An 18,016-nucleotide genomic window follows, 5' to 3' on the forward strand; every position below is an offset into this window, starting at 1 on the left:
AAACACGCCTGTCAGAGTCCTGTGTTCACACCAGCCAGATTCAGGCCTAATTAACCACCGCATCTTCCAAGGTGTTACCATCCCCAATTAGGGGTCTGGATCCTCCAGTCTGGGAACATGGGCTTCAGCAAAGTGGCCAGGACCATCCCCACACTGCACAAAGCAGTGACAAGGGGGGGGATTCATTAAAGTGGCCCCCAGGTAGAGCTTGTACAAGAGGGGAATCTTAATAAGACGCTGATCAGTCCCCTGGCCCCCGCCAGAGGCTGCAGAGCAAGGCAGGGGGCCGATGTCTCTAATGGGCCGCTGATGAGAGGCACCCAGGGGAGAGCGTGCCACTCGATTAATACCACGAGGGCGACCCCTCAGAAGCCGGGCTGGGCTGGCTGAAGCCAAAAACAGGCCTGAAGAGAATTTAATAGCATTATTTAAAGGGCAAAGACAAGCATTTCATAAGGTAATGGAACACTGAGTAGCCATGAGTGTTATAGTGCTGTTTGATGCTTTCACAATATTTATGCATAATACAAACCCACAGATATATCTATAAGATACAACACATGGCCTGTATTATATTAATTGCACCATTTCCATGTTATTTTAAATGTTTGCTCCAGTTTGCAAACTGAAAAATAATGATCATTATCTATTGGGGAGATGCAGTTACACTCCATCCTGTTCAAAAAAATCTCAAGGCCTGAAAATTCCTGTTTACCGCTGCAGTTTATGAATCCTTCCCTATTACCGCCAGAGGAAGGAACAAGGAAACCCGTTGTGAGCCGCCACTGCGATTGTCGCGGTTGAAAATGGTTAAATGGCTGAATATCTAACTGCTCAGCCGCAACTGTAAATCACTGCCACGGTTTATTGAGGGGGAAAATGGATTTTTGTTTCCAGACTGCATTGACTTGCGGCTGAATGGTAGCAAATGGTGACAAGATCCGATACTTAAATATGGGAAACAACTCTCCTTAGTTCGCATGTGACTTCTTTCAGAAGCTCTATAATTAAAATCCTATTTTAAAAGAAAAAACAAAATCTTACTTGCATAAATGTAGCATAATTTCCTGACCGCAGTTTAAAATGATAAACCAAAAACGGCCTTTAATTACCAAGCAATAGGCCGGCTCAGAAGCTGAACATGTGTTTTGATAGTTTTGATTGATGGCTGACTAATTGTCTTGGCTTTCTTCTCATGTGCATCAAAAGGAGCTCACCAGTCCACCATGAAGACGACACATCCACACGGGGCGGTCAGCAACATCGACTCTCCGTACGCTTGGGTGGCTGTCTTACATATGTAAGCCCCTCCATGTGTGCGAGCAAGCTTGATTGCAACACACACGCATAAGCCAGGGTCGTCCCAACGCATCTGTGAGTAGTAGTTGATGCAAAGGAGGGTAAATTGGCAAGCCGGTGCAAATGATAGCTATCATCAGTCAACGACAAGGTCTGCAGCCAACCGTGAGGGAGGGGTGAGCTAGACAAAGGCTAAAATGAACAGTAGGTACTGAATCGAGCACTTTTCCTGCTCACTAGAGCGGGTCGGTGGAAAACAGCCACAGAACGACAAAGACACCCCATATAAGGCTGATGCTGGGTCCCTCCCAGTATGTCAGTGGTACAGCTCCTCTCCCGAATAAGAGCATATTGCAGACAAACCACCTGATCCCCAGGGAGGGCTGTGCCTGCGACGGCTTCGGGAGATAAAACAAAAAGTAGGTGACCAGAGTCCAGTTGTGCCCGATTTCAAGAAAACAGCTCCTGAGAGGTGGGCAGGCGCAGCGCCGCGGTCTGAAGGTCGCTGTGTGACAGGAAGAGCAGGTCCCAAGTCAGAGCAGCACAGGGGAAACAGCCGAGCCCATCTGGCCGCGGCCACGTCCCGGCAAACGGTAGGGACCAGGCGGGCCGTCTAGACACGGTCGCTTCCGCGTGAGGAGCCCGAGGTCGGCTCTTAAGGGGACGCACAAGAGACACACAATGCATCTTTTCAGGAGGCACTGCGCACAGCTGCGGGGCGTTCACTTCAATCACAGGACTGACCCGGGCCGCCATTTTGAGTTTCAGCTATGGGCAAAACTCCGCCATTCAATTACAGGATATTGATGAAATCAGCATCCACTATATAGTTAAGTCTGAATCCGCCATCTGAAAGGAACCGTATCTATCAAGAAAAATACAGATAAGAAAGGACTGTGGGGCACTGAGCCTTAAATTGACTTTTAAATTGGCTGCACAGAGCACACTGATAACAGCATGAATATATAAGAAGAAGGTGCCTTATTACAAAAAAAAAGTTACGATGCAGTGAAATTTCTTGAGCAAGATTAAGTCAGCATTAAATCTATTACAGAAAATATTTATGCTTCACATTTATCTTTTTCCTGTCTAGTGTAAGTGTCTGAGTCAAGCCAGATCATAACCTCATTTTACAGAATTACGTCAGACTTTAAAACAATAGCACAGTAAAAAAAAAACAGCATTATCCGAAGGGCACCTTGGCTCTTGAATGTATTTTATGCGCTGAAACACAATGCTAACTAAACTCTGTACTAATAAGTGAGTCACATGGCTGTAGTTAAAGAGGAACCTTTGGGCGACACGGAATGACAAGGAGACTGCAGGAATTATGGGAAACCAAGCAATGTCGCTGCTCCCAAAACCACAGTAGGAAAGGCACATTCGGAGCAACTTAAAAACCTTACTGACCGATTTGCATTTTGCAACACCCATCCATCTTCTCTAACTGCTTATCCAGTACATGGTCAATACGTAAGCCTGTTGGAGCCTATCCCAGGACTGCGTTTGGGCAGCAAATTAAGGCTCTGACTTCAAAGAATGTTTGGAAGCTTCTTAAACGTAAAGGCCATTCGTACTAACACGAGTTTGGCTCAGAGGGTCAGGTCTCTGTGCCTGTGACCAGAAGGTTGCTAGGTCAAACCCCATGTTTGGCAGAGAAGACCCATTTTCAATGAGCCCTTGGGGCAATGCATTTAACACCCCCACCCTCAAAAAAATGTGGAATGGATGGCTGATCATGTGGTCTCTATATATCTTGATGTCTATATGTCTGAAACAATGGGACGTGTACTTGTTCAAAGGGTATACTGTCAAAAATTGCTTCATTTCATTTTACAACAAAAAATACATCTCATTTTTTTTTTTATCAGAACTGAGTTCCCATATTTCTTCAGCTAGGATAAAAGCACCATGTACAGCTAGGCTCCAGCACCAGGGCTGAAGACCACTGCTGAGGAGCACAGGTTAATCCAGGACCAGGGCTGAAGACCACTGCTGAGGAGCACAGGTTAATCCAGGACCAGGGCTGAAGACCACTGCTGAGGAGCACAGGTTAATCCAGGTACAGTGAGACCAGCCATGGTCTGGATTTAGATGAACTCTTTTGTGCATCAGCAAGGGGGGGGGGGGGGGGGGCAGGCAGGGGGCGGGGGCCTGTCTTCACCCGCACTCACACAGTAAATGTGGGTAATCTGCTTAATCGTGTAGTGGGGATTCAGGCCCCGTCTGAATATGTACAGGTAATCAAGCCACACAGAGATCCCCCCCCCACTGAATCACACCACTCTCTGCACCAGCCAGTTTCGTCCAAGCAGATTTCAGGTTCTTAACTGACACCTGGGAATTCACAGAAACGGACAGAGCTGGATAAACATTCCCAGTAAGATGTGGGATTTACCCAGTGCTCGCTTTTCCTTATTGCCGGCTGCTCCTTTGCAGCCGTCGTAATAACCAAACAAGATACGAGCCAGCTGGGAAGGTGCGGGACGGTAAATGCCAAAAGACAGCCGACGCAGGTCTCCAGAGAAAGCCCACCGGCCCTCCTCTCATTATTAAAGGGTACATGTGATCTTTATGGACGAGCATACCAAACGCAGACCCTTTGTTTTGCCAGGTCTCTGATACATTGCTGGGGCACATCGCCAAAACCTAAAATGAGCTGAAGGACTATTAGGCTGCATACAACAATAGGTCTGTTTCCTTGTGATAAAGGACAGAGACATTCTCTAGCTGCAGTCTTTCCTGGCCAACGTGCATTGCTGAGCTTCCCAGCGCCACACTGACTACACTGAAGTAGTGTTACTAGGTCAGAGTTATTATGAACCATTACCGAAACGTCCTACACATTAAATCAGGGGTGCTGCTGCTCATCTCAGTCACCGAACAAGCAAAACAGGCGTCATTCAACTGATCAAGTGGCAATTCTTAAACCAGCATGATCTTCAGCCTTGAGAGATAAGACGGACAGAGATAATAGGCATGCGGATTACAAAGCACTGTGCTCTTCTGAAAATGGCAGATTGGGAAAATTGGATCAGGTCTATCTTGGGAAGTATGACGGGACAAATGAGAACATTTATTTTTGTAATATTTTGTTATATGGGGCAGAGGGAGAACTTATCAGTCACGCAGAAAAAATACCAGCATCGCTGACACAGACGGTCACAGGAGGAATCCCTGCAATTACAGGGGCTCGCAAGAAATACATGTCGTTTTATCCATATTTAATTGCTCCAATCCAACAACGTTTTCCATTTTCACAAGGTGGTAAGGAAACAAAAGAAGAAAATGTGCTCATTACATGTGCTCATTACCGACAAAACAAGCTCAACTCATACACATTAAAAGGAGAATCCTCAAGAAATCGAAAAAAGCAATTTTCTCATAAAGCCAAAAGATATTCCATTTAGCTTGCGGATCTCTACGGGCCGGCAGCCGGGGCGTGGACAGGGAACACGTCGGGCTGAGCGATGACCCCCCCCTCTCGTTTTCTCCCATCTTGTTAAACTCATCAACGGCTGATGGTGCAGGGGACAGCCCACGGGAATGGAGACGGAGGCACAGCGAATCAGCTGAGCTCACCGGGGCCACAATCACAGAAGGGAGACTCACACAAGGCCAAGCCGACCAACCTCATCTGTCGACATATCATTGGATATTAGCATCACGGGAAGACATGGCCCATCACTCTGTGGGGGCATCGGTGCTGAAAGCCCAGGGACAGACTCCGATTCTGAATTAATTTCATGTACCCCAGGCTTTTAATAATGGTGACTCCACTTGGCTGGCTATGGAGGGGGGATGGAGTGTGTGAGTGATGTTGAGGGTTTGTGACTGGCCTTGGACCTAGAACACAAAACTCGAAAGCCGAAAAAATTGTTGAGGGAGTAACAATATCGCTGTACTTTTATGGTCGTATAACCCCCCCACCCGAGAGGGGAGAAATCCCCACTGGTCGGTCACAGTGCTGAGCTGAATAAATAGAAACTGGGGTGACAAAAGTTTAACCTCAGAACTCAAGAACCGTCGAGGCAACAAGACAAATAGGACACCAGCCGCAAGCACAGGCTGGCATCATTTTTTAGACAGAACACACAGAAGTGTGGCAGCACTCAGAAATTTCATTTCATGGCGGCAGGTTAGCAAACCTGGGAAAACCACATGGGGGGGTCACCCTCGGTCTCCATTTAAATTAAACTGAGTGCCTTCCTTATAACAGTGCTTGCTTGCCAAGGTCAAGTATCAGCAAGGTTAAGTGCAGCTCGAAAGCGGGCGAACAGCCGATGTACTCTAAATAGTCTTTTTTGCATGCTGGGAACGTAGACTTTTTTTTTTAGCATAGACAAAACGCTTCAGTATCAAGCTGTAAAATGATGGAGAGTCTCGCTTCACCGTATCCTTTCCCCCCACCCAGATTAATCTGAATGATCTGATATGTTCTGTAAGTCGCTTTATTTTTGCAAGCAGACCAAACAGATCCATCACCGCATCGCAATGCAAACTATCCTGCAGCCACTGCATTTACTAAACAGAGGACGGTAAAGTCTGACTCGGTTTAGCCAGTCATAGACGGCAAGTGTTGAGTCATTTTCAATATACGATCAAGGCGAGAGGTAACCACCAGCAGTGCTTTCCGGCCGTAGAAACAACTCGTAGGGAAAGGGTTTGCAAAAAAAAAAAAGAAAAAATCAAGTAACCTGAAAATAAATGAGAAGACACCATTTAAACAACCCATTTTGCTGACCATGTTTCGGGAACTTCTTCCAATTGTACACAAGTGCACGAACCAAAAGTACTGCCAGCTTCATGTTTCCAAACTTCAACTCACTGCACAGGCCGCCAAAAAATGAAGCATTACAGCCGCTAATTCAGCCACTTGAGACAGTGTTCCTACCCCAAATGCTAATTGATTGTTGCAACCCTGAGTCCGTCTAAGCAAGGCTGTGAAGGCGTCTGACACCTCCGCATGTGGCAGCAGCGACCAGAGCACCTTGCCTCGTATTTAATGACTCCCCCTGAGCCCGTATTTTCACGCACAAGTGGCTAGTTAATTGAAACCCGACTTGGCTGCGAACACAAGCCTGTCGAACAAGTGCTGGAGTCTGCAGCCTTTATCTGATGTCAAAGATCACGACTCGGCGTGAACTTCTGATAATTTTACATAAACTGTTTAGTGAGAAACCTCCATTGGAATGTGCTGTTTATAATCTTACCCACACAATAATTCAAAACAGAAGTCAAGTAGGATTCTTTTTCAATAATGGGCAAAACTACATATAATAAAAGTACATAATAAAACGTTCTGTTGACAAACATCTTTGCTTTTAGATTGATTAGATAAATACCATTTCCCAGTCGTTCAAAAGAACAACTCCGGTCAACGATCCAAAAAAGGAAATATAGATGAAAAACGCACGCCCCTTTATTAATACAGGTAGCACTAGAGTTTTGTCAAATAAAAGGTTCAGATCTAAATAGGACCTGAAGCTAAATACCTTTTTCTCCAATCTGTCACTCTTTTGTCCTCCTGTCGCTGACACCTTTTCACCGCTGTTTCGAGACGAGTCTGGTGACATAAACAAACAAGCGAAATATTATATTACGGTTATGAAGCGAAATCAAATAACTGAGGCGTTTCATAAATCCACAAGAAACCATTAATATGAGATCTGAAAATCCTAATACCAAGTTCAGTGCAACGGAGACTTTAACGTTTCTACTCCTGGGTTATGACGCAAGATCTCGGACAAAATAGGCAAGAAAGGGACAGACAAATTGTCCACTAAGCTTCCAAACAGAAATCATGATCACTAATTTAATGATCATTGTTTATTAAGATTATGTTTTTTTAATGTTCAAGGTGAATCATTACGTTTTATATAGTTATGTATCATTTTGTAATGCCATATACCTATCAGGCAATTGTGTGGACCACATTCATTACTCTTAATATAGGAATAAAATCTTGATTTGGGATGTCTCAGTCTGCCTATTTATTTCTATCACATAGGGCTGAGTCGAATTTGTAATAGATTTTTGCTCAGATTACAAGCTATAAATGACCGATTCATCATTATCCCACAAAACCACAGCACTACCGAAAAACTCAGACAGCCTAGTTGTATGAAAACATACATAAAGGTCAGGGCGGTAGTGATAGATATTTAATAGTAATAATTTTTATGCGAGATATTAAAAACAAGAAAAAGTCTCAAAGTAAGGAACACGGACTAAAAGCGCAGAGTATGAATGACTAAAATGATAAAACAAAAATCAGATATTAAGAACGGAAACTTATAATTAAAATACTGTTCAAATGTAACGTTGAATGTTATTATGTACCACCATATACAATTGAATCATAAGACCAATTCTTTAGGCTATTTAAAGTTAAAATGGCAAGTAGGCTAACAGTGAAGTCATACATTAGAACATGAACTGTCAGTGTGCTCTGTATATGTATAATGCTTTCAATAAAAGGCGTGGGTAAGAAATACTCCATCTATGGTGTAATTGTGCCTATGTGCGATCCTGTTTAACACACTGTCTCAGTCGAGTGAAGTCGGATTGCGAATATTAACATGTTTTAAACAGACACGTATTCAAATCAGCCGAAAGAATGCACAACACCGCACAAAGTAATCGGTAATCAAGTTTTACCTATAAGTGTATTCCGCAAAATCGTGCGCAGGGCAGCGATGTACTCCACAAAGTGATTTTATCGCGGATTCTTCGGTGCTTAAATCGGTTACAAACACAGATGGGTTGGCAAAAAAGACAGCTGAACGAGTGAGAATAATGTCCAACGGGAACAACAAGCCTCAGCTCTCAACTAACAAATTCCCAAGCCCTTGAACACCAAGCCCCCAGCCTGCTCATGCAGTCTTTTGGGTGCGATCCGTATGCAAACAGTTTTCATCCCAACTCATTGCGCGCTCGCTACGGACGGCCAGCGCTCAGCCACTGGGGGCGGGCATTCAACTTTCGTCTCCGCCTACTATTAACCCCTTTCGTTTACCCATGTGGGGTAATCACTACTTAACACGTCGCTCTGATGATGTATACACATCACAATATTTTTAGTCTCTCCTAATATTTCGTCTTGGAGTATTAAATGAGTCGACGCAAACTGCTAAATTTTGCGCTTAATCACTTTACGCGATGGCAATGGCTCTGAAGTGTTTTCTTTCCACAGCGCTTCCTCCAGACCACAGATGGACACACCGATAAGAGAAGTGGTGACTGTCTGTCTCTACAAGTCGTGACACTGAACACCCCCCGGGACACGTGATACTTTAAGCTTTACGCAGTTTTCCTCCCTCCCAGCGCCCAAAAAAAAGAGCATCATCAAACGGATTGTCGACAGTCGTTGAATCATAGTGAGGAATGTGGTTAATATTGCTTGCACTGCAATCTGATGTACGGTACCGGCAGCTGCTCTAATTACTTAAAAGAGTAATTGCCTCGTGTAGTAAAACCGACAAAGAGTCTTGGTGGCATAAAACACACAGCCTAAGCCTGGCATAGACTAGAAAACTGTTCTGCTTGGACAGTCTTCCCCAACCGAGAAATCACCTAAAGATATTCAGATTAATTGCCTAAGCTGTGTTTACATTCCCGCAGACATACAAAATGATCTCTCCCAGGAGAATTTTGAAAAAAGGATGCCCATCTCTAATTATTTGCCGTATATCCAAATTGAATACAACTGGTAGGGGGGTGAGGTGCTGTAGGGCTAGTCCCTAAGGATAGATTCATCTTTCTACAAAGGCATTTATTTGGGACTTGATGTGTAACGTACTCCATGCTAAGGGACCCATTGAATTATTTTTAGTACATGTCACTAGCGTGCTTGCTAAAATCAGTAAATGTACAAATAAAGTCATAGTTCAGTCTTCAAACAAATGGCATCAGTTTTACCTGTAGTTCAAAGCACAACTCTTTGGTTATAATGTGTTTATGAGTCTAGCAAGACTAAGGATGCAAAGGGTCCGAAACTTTCCGGAAACTTTCCGGAAACTTTCCACTCCATATGGGAATTAATGGGAAAATTTTTGCAACCCTAAGCAAGACACTCATGCCGGTCAGATTTAGGTGCTTCCATGATTTAAGAACAAGCTTTTAAGAACAAGGATTGATCCTACTCTATTGGGCCCTGGGGCAAGGCCCTAAATTAACCTGCAATTGCTTCATTGTGGGTATGATGTTAATCTACATCTAGTCCTTGAAGGAGGTTCTCCAACTTAGAGAAATTTGAGGGTTGGTGGCAGGATTGGCACTCCAGTCACCAGAAAGGATTCACACTATTCCATTTGGGCTAGTATGGTGCTGAGGTATCACCCACTGCATGCCTGCACTCAGGTTCTCATCTCTGAGGTGGCATGTTGTGTGGTGGGTGTGGCAACACACTGTAATCAGCAGGTGGTCCTTACCTCTCTGTGTGTCTATGGCTGTGTCTGAATTCAAGGGTTGTACCCTTCTAAAGCTGCATTCCAAGATTGAATGTGATTACAGAGGCGAGACAAGGCTGTCCCATTTCGAAGTATCCTCCTTAGGACGAGTCATGAAGCATCCACCCAATTGATCCTTTTTCAGCTCAACATATCCCAAGATTCATTGAGGTAAAATGGGTGTGTTTTGGTTAGATGATAGGAGCAGGACCACTCAAGGGTAAGAAGGGGCACAGCTGGCGGTGACCAGACTGTCCCCTTTGACAATGCTTTCCATTCGACTTTGGAAGACCGATGCCCACAAAGGCTACGCCTTCTTAGACTGCTCTCTTTGAAATGCAGCCTCTGAATTCGGACACAGCCTATGTGTGTCTTGTGTAGTCAGTGGGGGAGCTGGGCAACCAGAATACTTCCCTTTCAAAGTGAACAATGGTGATTAGGTCACTGCTGACATTGTCAGAATCCAGGGCTTCCAAAAGTGCTATTAACTACAAACCCAACGAAGGCCATAAACTTTTTTACACAAACTGACCAAGCTTTAGATTAGCACATGAATACTTTGATTCTAAGAGAGCATATACCAGAGTATTCCTAACAGAGGTGGAGATTTCAGGTCCAGAGAGTACAAATCCAGACCAAGATTTTGTTTCAACCAACCAGTTGAGTATAAAGAGTCACGGTCACAGAGTACTCAACTGGTTGGTTGAAACAAAATCTTGGTCTGGATTTGTACTCTCTGGACCTGAACTATCCACCTCTGATTGCTAAATATCCCCTAAAACAAAGCAACTACTGTACATAGAATAATTAACAGTAAATAACTGTGCCACAGTGGTAGTGGTGACGTATGAAATAAATATCTGAATTTGTAATTGGTGGTGGAGGTTTAACAGTTCAATGTCAATCCCACTAGCCCGTTTTACCTGAAAATCAAAATTGTTTACCTCTTCCTCGTCACTTAAAGGGGGGGGGGGGGGGGCATGGTGTGCGGCCCGGCGCTTTAGCGTGCCCATGGCAGGTCGAGTGATGTCACTGTTGGGACCCTAAGCCAAGCTCCTAATCCCTATTGCTCCAGGAACACTGGCCAATCCTGCTTTTTATATTATATGTTGCTCTGGATAAAAGACTTCCACCAAATAAATGCAGAAGTAAAGGCAAATGCTGCATCTTATTGCTGCAGCCTTGCAGGTTGTACAGCATGACCAGAGTAAGAGTGTAACTGCCCCCAGCCCCCATTCCTTTGTGCCCCAGTCTCATATCACCCCACAGAGACACCTCCCTTTGGCAGCGTTAATCTGTCAGCAGTCATCAGGCCCCGCTCATTGCACGGGGGGTCAGTCACCATGGCTTGGCACATTCGCTCCCACTCCCATGGAGGGAAGCGTATAGCAATGAGCAGCGAGTGATGCGGGTTCTTAGCACAATGTAACAGTTCACACCGGATTCACGCAGAATCGTTTGGGAAACAAAAACGAATTACGACTCTCACATGCCTCTGGGTTTACCCCGCATGCTTGTCTGCCCCCTTCTCGTCTCTCAGTCCATGTCACACACCATCGGAGAAGTCATTGCCTGTGAAAAAGAAAATGATATAAATACACTTTTTTGGCAGATTAAGTGGCCATTAATTTTAAAAAGCAATCCTTCTTAGAACAGCTTCACGCTTTTGCCTCGCACCGTTTGTTTTTCATTGCAGCCTAGCAACCAGCTACGCCGCTAGTTACAGTCAACAAGTTGGGAGCTGGATGGGACAGGGGAAAGTAAATATGGCCCTAAGCAGTTACTTTGTTTCTTATGTTTTCTAGCGTGGATGAAAAGCATTTATTCTGGGAGCACCTTGACTTTTGCAGCCTCATCTGGAGCCTGTGTGGTACTTGTCTGAGGCGTTTGGGCCCTTGCAGGTCCTCTGGGCGAATTGACGTTGATACCTCTGGGGAGCTGGAGCCCAACTATCGACGCAACAAGCTTCAAGAGAAACCCAGAGAAAGGAACCGAGGGTATCCCATGGCGAAGCCGCCTTACTGCTAATCAGCACGAGTGGAAATCTACATTCTTCCCCCCCCACCGAATCTCCCTCTGGAAGAAAAATCATCCTACAGAACGGATTTCCATGCCTCGAGTAAAAAAAAAAAAAAATTAATTAAATAATTCAGCAGTGTTCAATGTTCACATGAGCCAGCATGCAATTGGCCAACCGTACACAACCCACAAACCCAATGCCAAGGACGAACTGGCAGGCTCTCTAACATCTATATATTGTTTCATAGCAGTATGCAACCCATTGGCACAGAGCCAGGAACCAATCAAACTGCACACGGTTCACCAGCTGGCCATGGGTCAATCTATGTTACCCAGTCCCCCCAGAGGAGCAGAGGGACTGTGGGAAGGGGGGCTGCTTGACTGTGTGTCCGGAGCAGGGGCGGGGAGGGGGGGGCAGTAAGCTGTCAGAGAGCCTTCAGGGACCAGTATTCTGGAACGCACTCATTGGCCAGCCCTATTATTCACACCAGAATAAGTTTCATGCCTATTTCACAACCCCCTCTCCCCGCTTTGGCACGCCACCTGGCTAAAGACTTATTTAAAGACAGCGCAGTATATCATTTTTGCCTACATTTGTATTTATACTCTGTGCTTTAACTTATCTTGTACACTGCACATGTAAGAAATATTTATCTGTGGATTCAGGGATAAACCATAGTAGCAAAGCAGATGGTCTTCAGCGTTCCTGAAATACGGCATATTGATCTGTGTACGTTGGCATCGTGTGAAACACGCAAGGCCCCACAACGACCAGGACAAAGAAAGAAAAGAACGACTAAAACTATGGAAACATTAAGAAAAGCCAAAATGAGATATTGAAGATCGTGCTCATATAAGTTTTACTTGGACAAATAAACGTTCTGAAAGAAGAAGTAGAAATGTTTGGTTTAGAGAGATAACCAATCAGATTGTAGAGGGATGGGGCCCAAGCAACTAGAGGAGGTGGGACCAAGACATCTAATTGGCTGGCACTGCCTCCTTTGGTTCTTTGGATCCACCTCCTCTACAATCTGATTGGTTTTCTTTCTGAACCAATCATTTTTCCTTCTGCCCTCAGAACATTTTTGTGTAGGCAAAACTCCCATGAGCGAAGATCACTGAAGATGGATTGTATGGGCGATAGTGTATAACACCTTGGCTTCAATGTGCGCTTCATATACTAAAGAGTTTCATTTGTCACGTGCAAGGTAAAGTCAGACTGTAACCTACAGTGAAATGCAAGGTGGTCAGCTTCACAAAATAAAAGACAGCAAAAGCAATAAAGAGATAAAAATAACAATACAATAAATGTAATAAATAAGCAACAGAAAGATAAGATGAGATGTGCTACATAGTTCAAATAAAATGTATGGTGCCCGAACAAGGAGCGAGTGTTAAATTATAACTGTCAGTTAAGCAATAAGTAATCTGATGGTTTGAGGATAGAAGCTCCTTCTGAGCCTCTCAGCTTTCACAGAGATTACAGAAGCGCATCAGGACCTCAGTCTGGTAAGGAGGTCGTTGTTGGGGAGGTTTGTGTCCCTGCTGTTCCTGGCAGTTCTGAACCAGCATCATCTGATTACTCTACGTCCTGCAGGGCCCGCTTCTGGTCCTGGAGGGCCAGTTTGTGGTCCTGGAGGGCCAGTTTGTAACAAAGTCTGCAGATTTCTCTGCTCAGACACACCTACACAAATACTAGCTGATTAAGATGTGCTTGAGCAGGGAAATCGGCAAACTATGTTGGATTCCGGAACTCCCGGATCAGATTTGGGCAGCCTTGCTGCCCTACGTGATCCACATGATTCAAAATAACAGGTTTAGGACCTTTGAAATGCTTGTTACTGGATTATATAACAGTCTTTTGACCTGTGACATATTATGGCAGGAGTTTGAGTAGCATAAGTGGGATACCAACCCACAAACTGAAACAAAGAAAAAAAAAATCATAATTAAATGTTACTGCAGCTAACCATTTTCCACCGAGTGGCAACGAAAATAACCCTTGGCTCAATAACAAATGACAACACATTTATAGCTGTAGATTAAGGGGAGGGTCAGTTTATGGAGAGGATTATAATTAAGACCTATGAAACACTGCAGGGATAATATAGGGCTTCTCCGAGCAGTGAGTACTAGCAGGAGAATATTATGTCTGGCAAGCTGTGGTATCTGTCAGTTAGCTTTGCACTTCGCACCTTGGGATGACGATGCGAGTGGCCTTGGTCCTACCTCCAGCAGTGATGATGCTGATCTAGAAGCATGCTGGTAAAGTCGAACCTGCTAAAACTGTCGGGTTGATCCCCAATACCAGCCCTGGGTAGCTAAACCTGGTGTTTATAAAACCTTCCCTGGAGTGGATTGGGGTCCTCACATCTTCTCAGCTGAACAATTCTTCATGTCTCTTCACCCACCACCACCCACCAACACCTCTTCGGTATGACAGATCTATGAGCAATGGCGTACTCACCTACTTGAATTGGATTTGGAGATAAGCTTGCCAACTGCTGCCTAGATACCAGCATCTCCTTAGCGACAGCATAGCCAGCGGCTACATCTGGTGCTTGGCAAAGACCTCAATTGGAGGGTTCAGCTCAGCTGTCAGTTAAAGATGACTATCTACCCTCTCATTACTGTTTTGTCCATTGCTGGAAAACACACTCCCCCCCGTCTATTCATCTAGGATTTTCCACCTGAGTGTACAAAGGATTAATTTTTTCATTTAATCACAATGATTCAGTGTAATAAGCATGAGCAAAATCCAACACAGGGGGCAGTTGTGATATTTAGCGCATGTGAGGGCCTGACAGATGACGACTTCAAAAGGATCTCAATTCATATTGATGGCATATTGAACCCGGGCCTCAGTATGTTAGATTTTGTCCCACTAAGGACTAATTGAGCTGCTGACTGATTTAAAACTATTGCCAAAATAACTTAACACTTGAAAGACATAGTCGTGTGGTTTTACCAATAGGGAAAGTAAACGCTATTCTTTAACGTGTATTTGTGCCCCTTAAAATGAAAACCGGGGGACCGACTTAACAGAAGAATGGTGTATTTTCAAGCAAGTGGTCATTGACAGCACTGGGAAAATCAATGATCAAAGAAACAAAATTGGTGAGATAACTACACTAGATCTAGATTTTGCTCGACAGTTTTTATTTACAAAACATAGTAGTCCAACCCCCTATAAGCAAAACAAACAATCCTTAAAGGAGGGTTTCTCCTACTAGGATTGAACAAATGACATTTTTGTTTCAGTGGGTAAAAAAGACAGAGAAAATTGCAAAACAAATATTCGTACAAGCAAACAATTCAACAAACCAAAGCAAAGCAAACGAATCTGAGAAACATGCATGATTAATGAATGACATTTATACAGAGACCAATTAAAACCTCCCGCAATCATGGACTCATTCATATTTATTAGCATTATACAAAACAGATGGTTGCATTTTTGGTTGTCAACCTGGGACCAGGGTAGTAAACATTTTTATACACATTCACCCCAATTTGCATGAATGTGGGCCGTGGGAGGGAACAGGAAAGAGGAAAGCAGTGCAAACATGGGGAGAACAGAGAAAGTCTAGGAACTGAACCGCAACCTTAGGGGAGTGGCACTACGGTGACATCACATCCTTTATCTTAAATAAAGTTCAATATCTTATGTTCTATGTGCACTATTGAACAGCCACATTGAACAGCAAGAAGGGAAAACGGTCGTCATTTGGAAATTTAATGAAACATATTTATCGACTGCATACAGTTTTGTAAAAATAAACATCCCTTCACGGATGTAATATGTTCCAGCACAGAATGTAAAGCATTGTCTGTCTGTGGTTCAACTCTGCTGTGTTTTTGGGTCTAATCCTGTCTTGTCTCTTGTTACAGCACTTAGGACAGGGAATTCCCAGAATATAAGTCACACACAAATCCAAAGGGCCTCCCAAAGCACAAGCTGTAAAAAGGCAATTTAAACTTAGCACTGTTGTACCCGGAGCTCTCGTTGATGGTGGGGGGGGGGGAGGAGGAGGTTGATGAATTATTGTGTGATGTCATCAGTTGTGTTTAGAATGCGGGAACAGGCATGTTTGTTTAACACACATGGTCCCAAAAGCCCAGGGGGAACCCGGCCAGTAGCATTAGCATTGTGTTAAACTGACACTTCCACATGTGTAGAGTCATCAGGTATAATAGCACTGTTTATTCATTATGGGGTGGGGGGGTCACAACTGTGTTTCTTTCAAAAGAAGATATGGCAGGGTCAGAACTGGAAAGCAATTACTATTCCCACACAAACTGACAGGCAGTAAATTGCATGTTTCAAATTAGAATCTCTGGGGCTGGAAACCGTGTTCCTGCTGGCTTGTGCATTAACAGATCTGTATGATATCTGTTTTGGGACAAAACTGACTGTCACAAACGGTGTCAAACCACCGCATAGCTACCGCAAAAATGCTTGTAACAATGAAAATGAAACAGGAGTGTTTTGCAATAAAAAAAATGGCTGGCAAAAGAAGTTCTCGTTGCATGGAGAATGTTTAATAGCTAGCTGCTATCAGCTCTCACATATACCAGTCTGTTATATCTATCACTATTACCAGATGACAAGCAATGTATAACTTAAGAATACAGCTGAAAGCAAGACTGATTATATCATGAAAACATATTAGGTACACTATTTTCAATTCCCTTTCCATTTGTAAATTGAGTTTCCAGCAATTATCAATTTCAGCCATGTAACTGATAGCATGGTTGCATTCACTATATATTCCAGAAGCATCTGGCTATATGAGACATTTTGGTAACCATTAATAACCTTGAAATCACTTAATTTTCCATAAGAAAACTCCAGATTGCCATGCTTAGACTCCCTTAAACGAGATATTTGTCCTTCAGAGAGGCTAGTAGCATAAATCTATGAAGCCTTCTCTGAAGCCTGTGTGAATCAGGAAGACAGAATTCATTAAAGGCTTGGCTCTTGGTTTTATCAAGAAAACTTGCAAGTCCAGACACTCAGACTCTTCGCTCTGCCTCTCAAGAGCCCTGAATAGAGCCTCCATTGAATCTGCGAATATCACAGCATTGTTGGCAAAGTCAAGATCAGTTAATCTTTCTTCACCAAGAGATGCCCCACAGCCACCGGACTCCAAACCCTGCCTACCACTCAGTCCATGCGAGCATTGCACAAAGTAGGACCAAGAACACACCCCTGACGAACTCCAGAACCAACTTTTGAGGAACACTGAGGTTCTGCCTCCACTCTGCACAGCACTCACAGTACCAGTGTACAGACCATCCATGATGTCCAACAACTTCGGGGAGATTCCGTTAAGTCTCAGGAAGTCCCCCAAGGCAGCTTGATCAATTGAGTCAAATACTTTATGAAAATTGACAAAGGCTGTGAAGAAATTCTGCCAATACTCGCGTTAGCGCTCGTGGAGAACCTTTAGGATGGTAGACTTCTTAGGCGTAAAGCCAGACCACTCTGGTAACTGGTAGGCAAGCAAGTGTCACGGATCCTGTTGAAGATAATCCTAGCAAGGACCTTACCCAGCAATAAGAGCAGTGTTACCTACCTGTAGTTGTCGCAATCCAGGCGATCACCATTCCCTTTTCAGATAGGGACAACAAGTCCTGTTCTCCCGTCAGTTGGGTTGACTACTATCTCTCAAATAGAAGCAAAGATTATTTTGCAATGCCAGGAGGACAGCTTTACCATTAGCCTGGAGAACTTCACCCTAGATAAAACAGATCACTGTGGCCTTCCCAATCCCTAGCTGGTTCATCATCTGTGCAGTCACAGTGAGATTGGGTGGTTCACAACTAAATTGGAGGATCAACATCAAGAGCCACATACCCAGAGATCTCCAGTGTCCTAACTGGAGGATTGCCTTCAAACAGCTGCTCAAAGTAGCTGGCCCAGCAGGACACAACTCTAGTGTCATCCATAAGGACCATTTAATCAGTTGCCCTGACTGCAACTCTCTGAGGAACTGATTTGGATGTGTGAAATGCTTCGATCCCTCTGCAGGATGTGGGTTGCTAGACCACAGATGGTGTGTCACTTGGGCACAGATTCTTCTAACAAACACCTCCTTATCTGCCCTCAGGGCCCTTGCAGCCGTCCTTCTCAGTTCCTGGTACAGACTGGAGTTGCCATCAAGCCATGCACTATGACTCCTCTTCATAATATCCAGGGCATCCTGCGAGATGAAACACGTCTTTCTGGGAACATCAGCAACACC

The 18,016-nt window shown here is 44.2% G+C and overlaps 1 protein-coding gene across 2 annotated transcripts in view; it reads right to left on the reverse strand.

The window, feature by feature from the left end:
* tspan18b (tetraspanin 18b) overlaps positions 1-8,258 on the reverse strand; it is a 43,852-nt gene extending 35,594 nt beyond the window's left edge. The window contains exons 1-2 of one of the 2 annotated variants that reach the window (XM_048972038.1): positions 7,960-8,258; positions 6,795-6,865 (exon numbers count right to left, since the gene is read on the reverse strand). The gene's annotated coding sequence lies outside the window, so the exon portion shown is untranslated. The remainder of the gene's footprint in view (positions 1-6,794; positions 6,866-7,959) is intronic. The other variant, XM_048972037.1, reaches the window with a different exon arrangement.
* Between the last annotated feature and the right edge of the window lie 9,758 nt (positions 8,259-18,016).

The sequence above is a fragment of the Brienomyrus brachyistius genome, chromosome 13, assembly GCF_023856365.1.
Source record: "Brienomyrus brachyistius isolate T26 chromosome 13, BBRACH_0.4, whole genome shotgun sequence".
Taxonomy (NCBI): Eukaryota; Metazoa; Chordata; class Actinopteri; order Osteoglossiformes; family Mormyridae; genus Brienomyrus; species Brienomyrus brachyistius.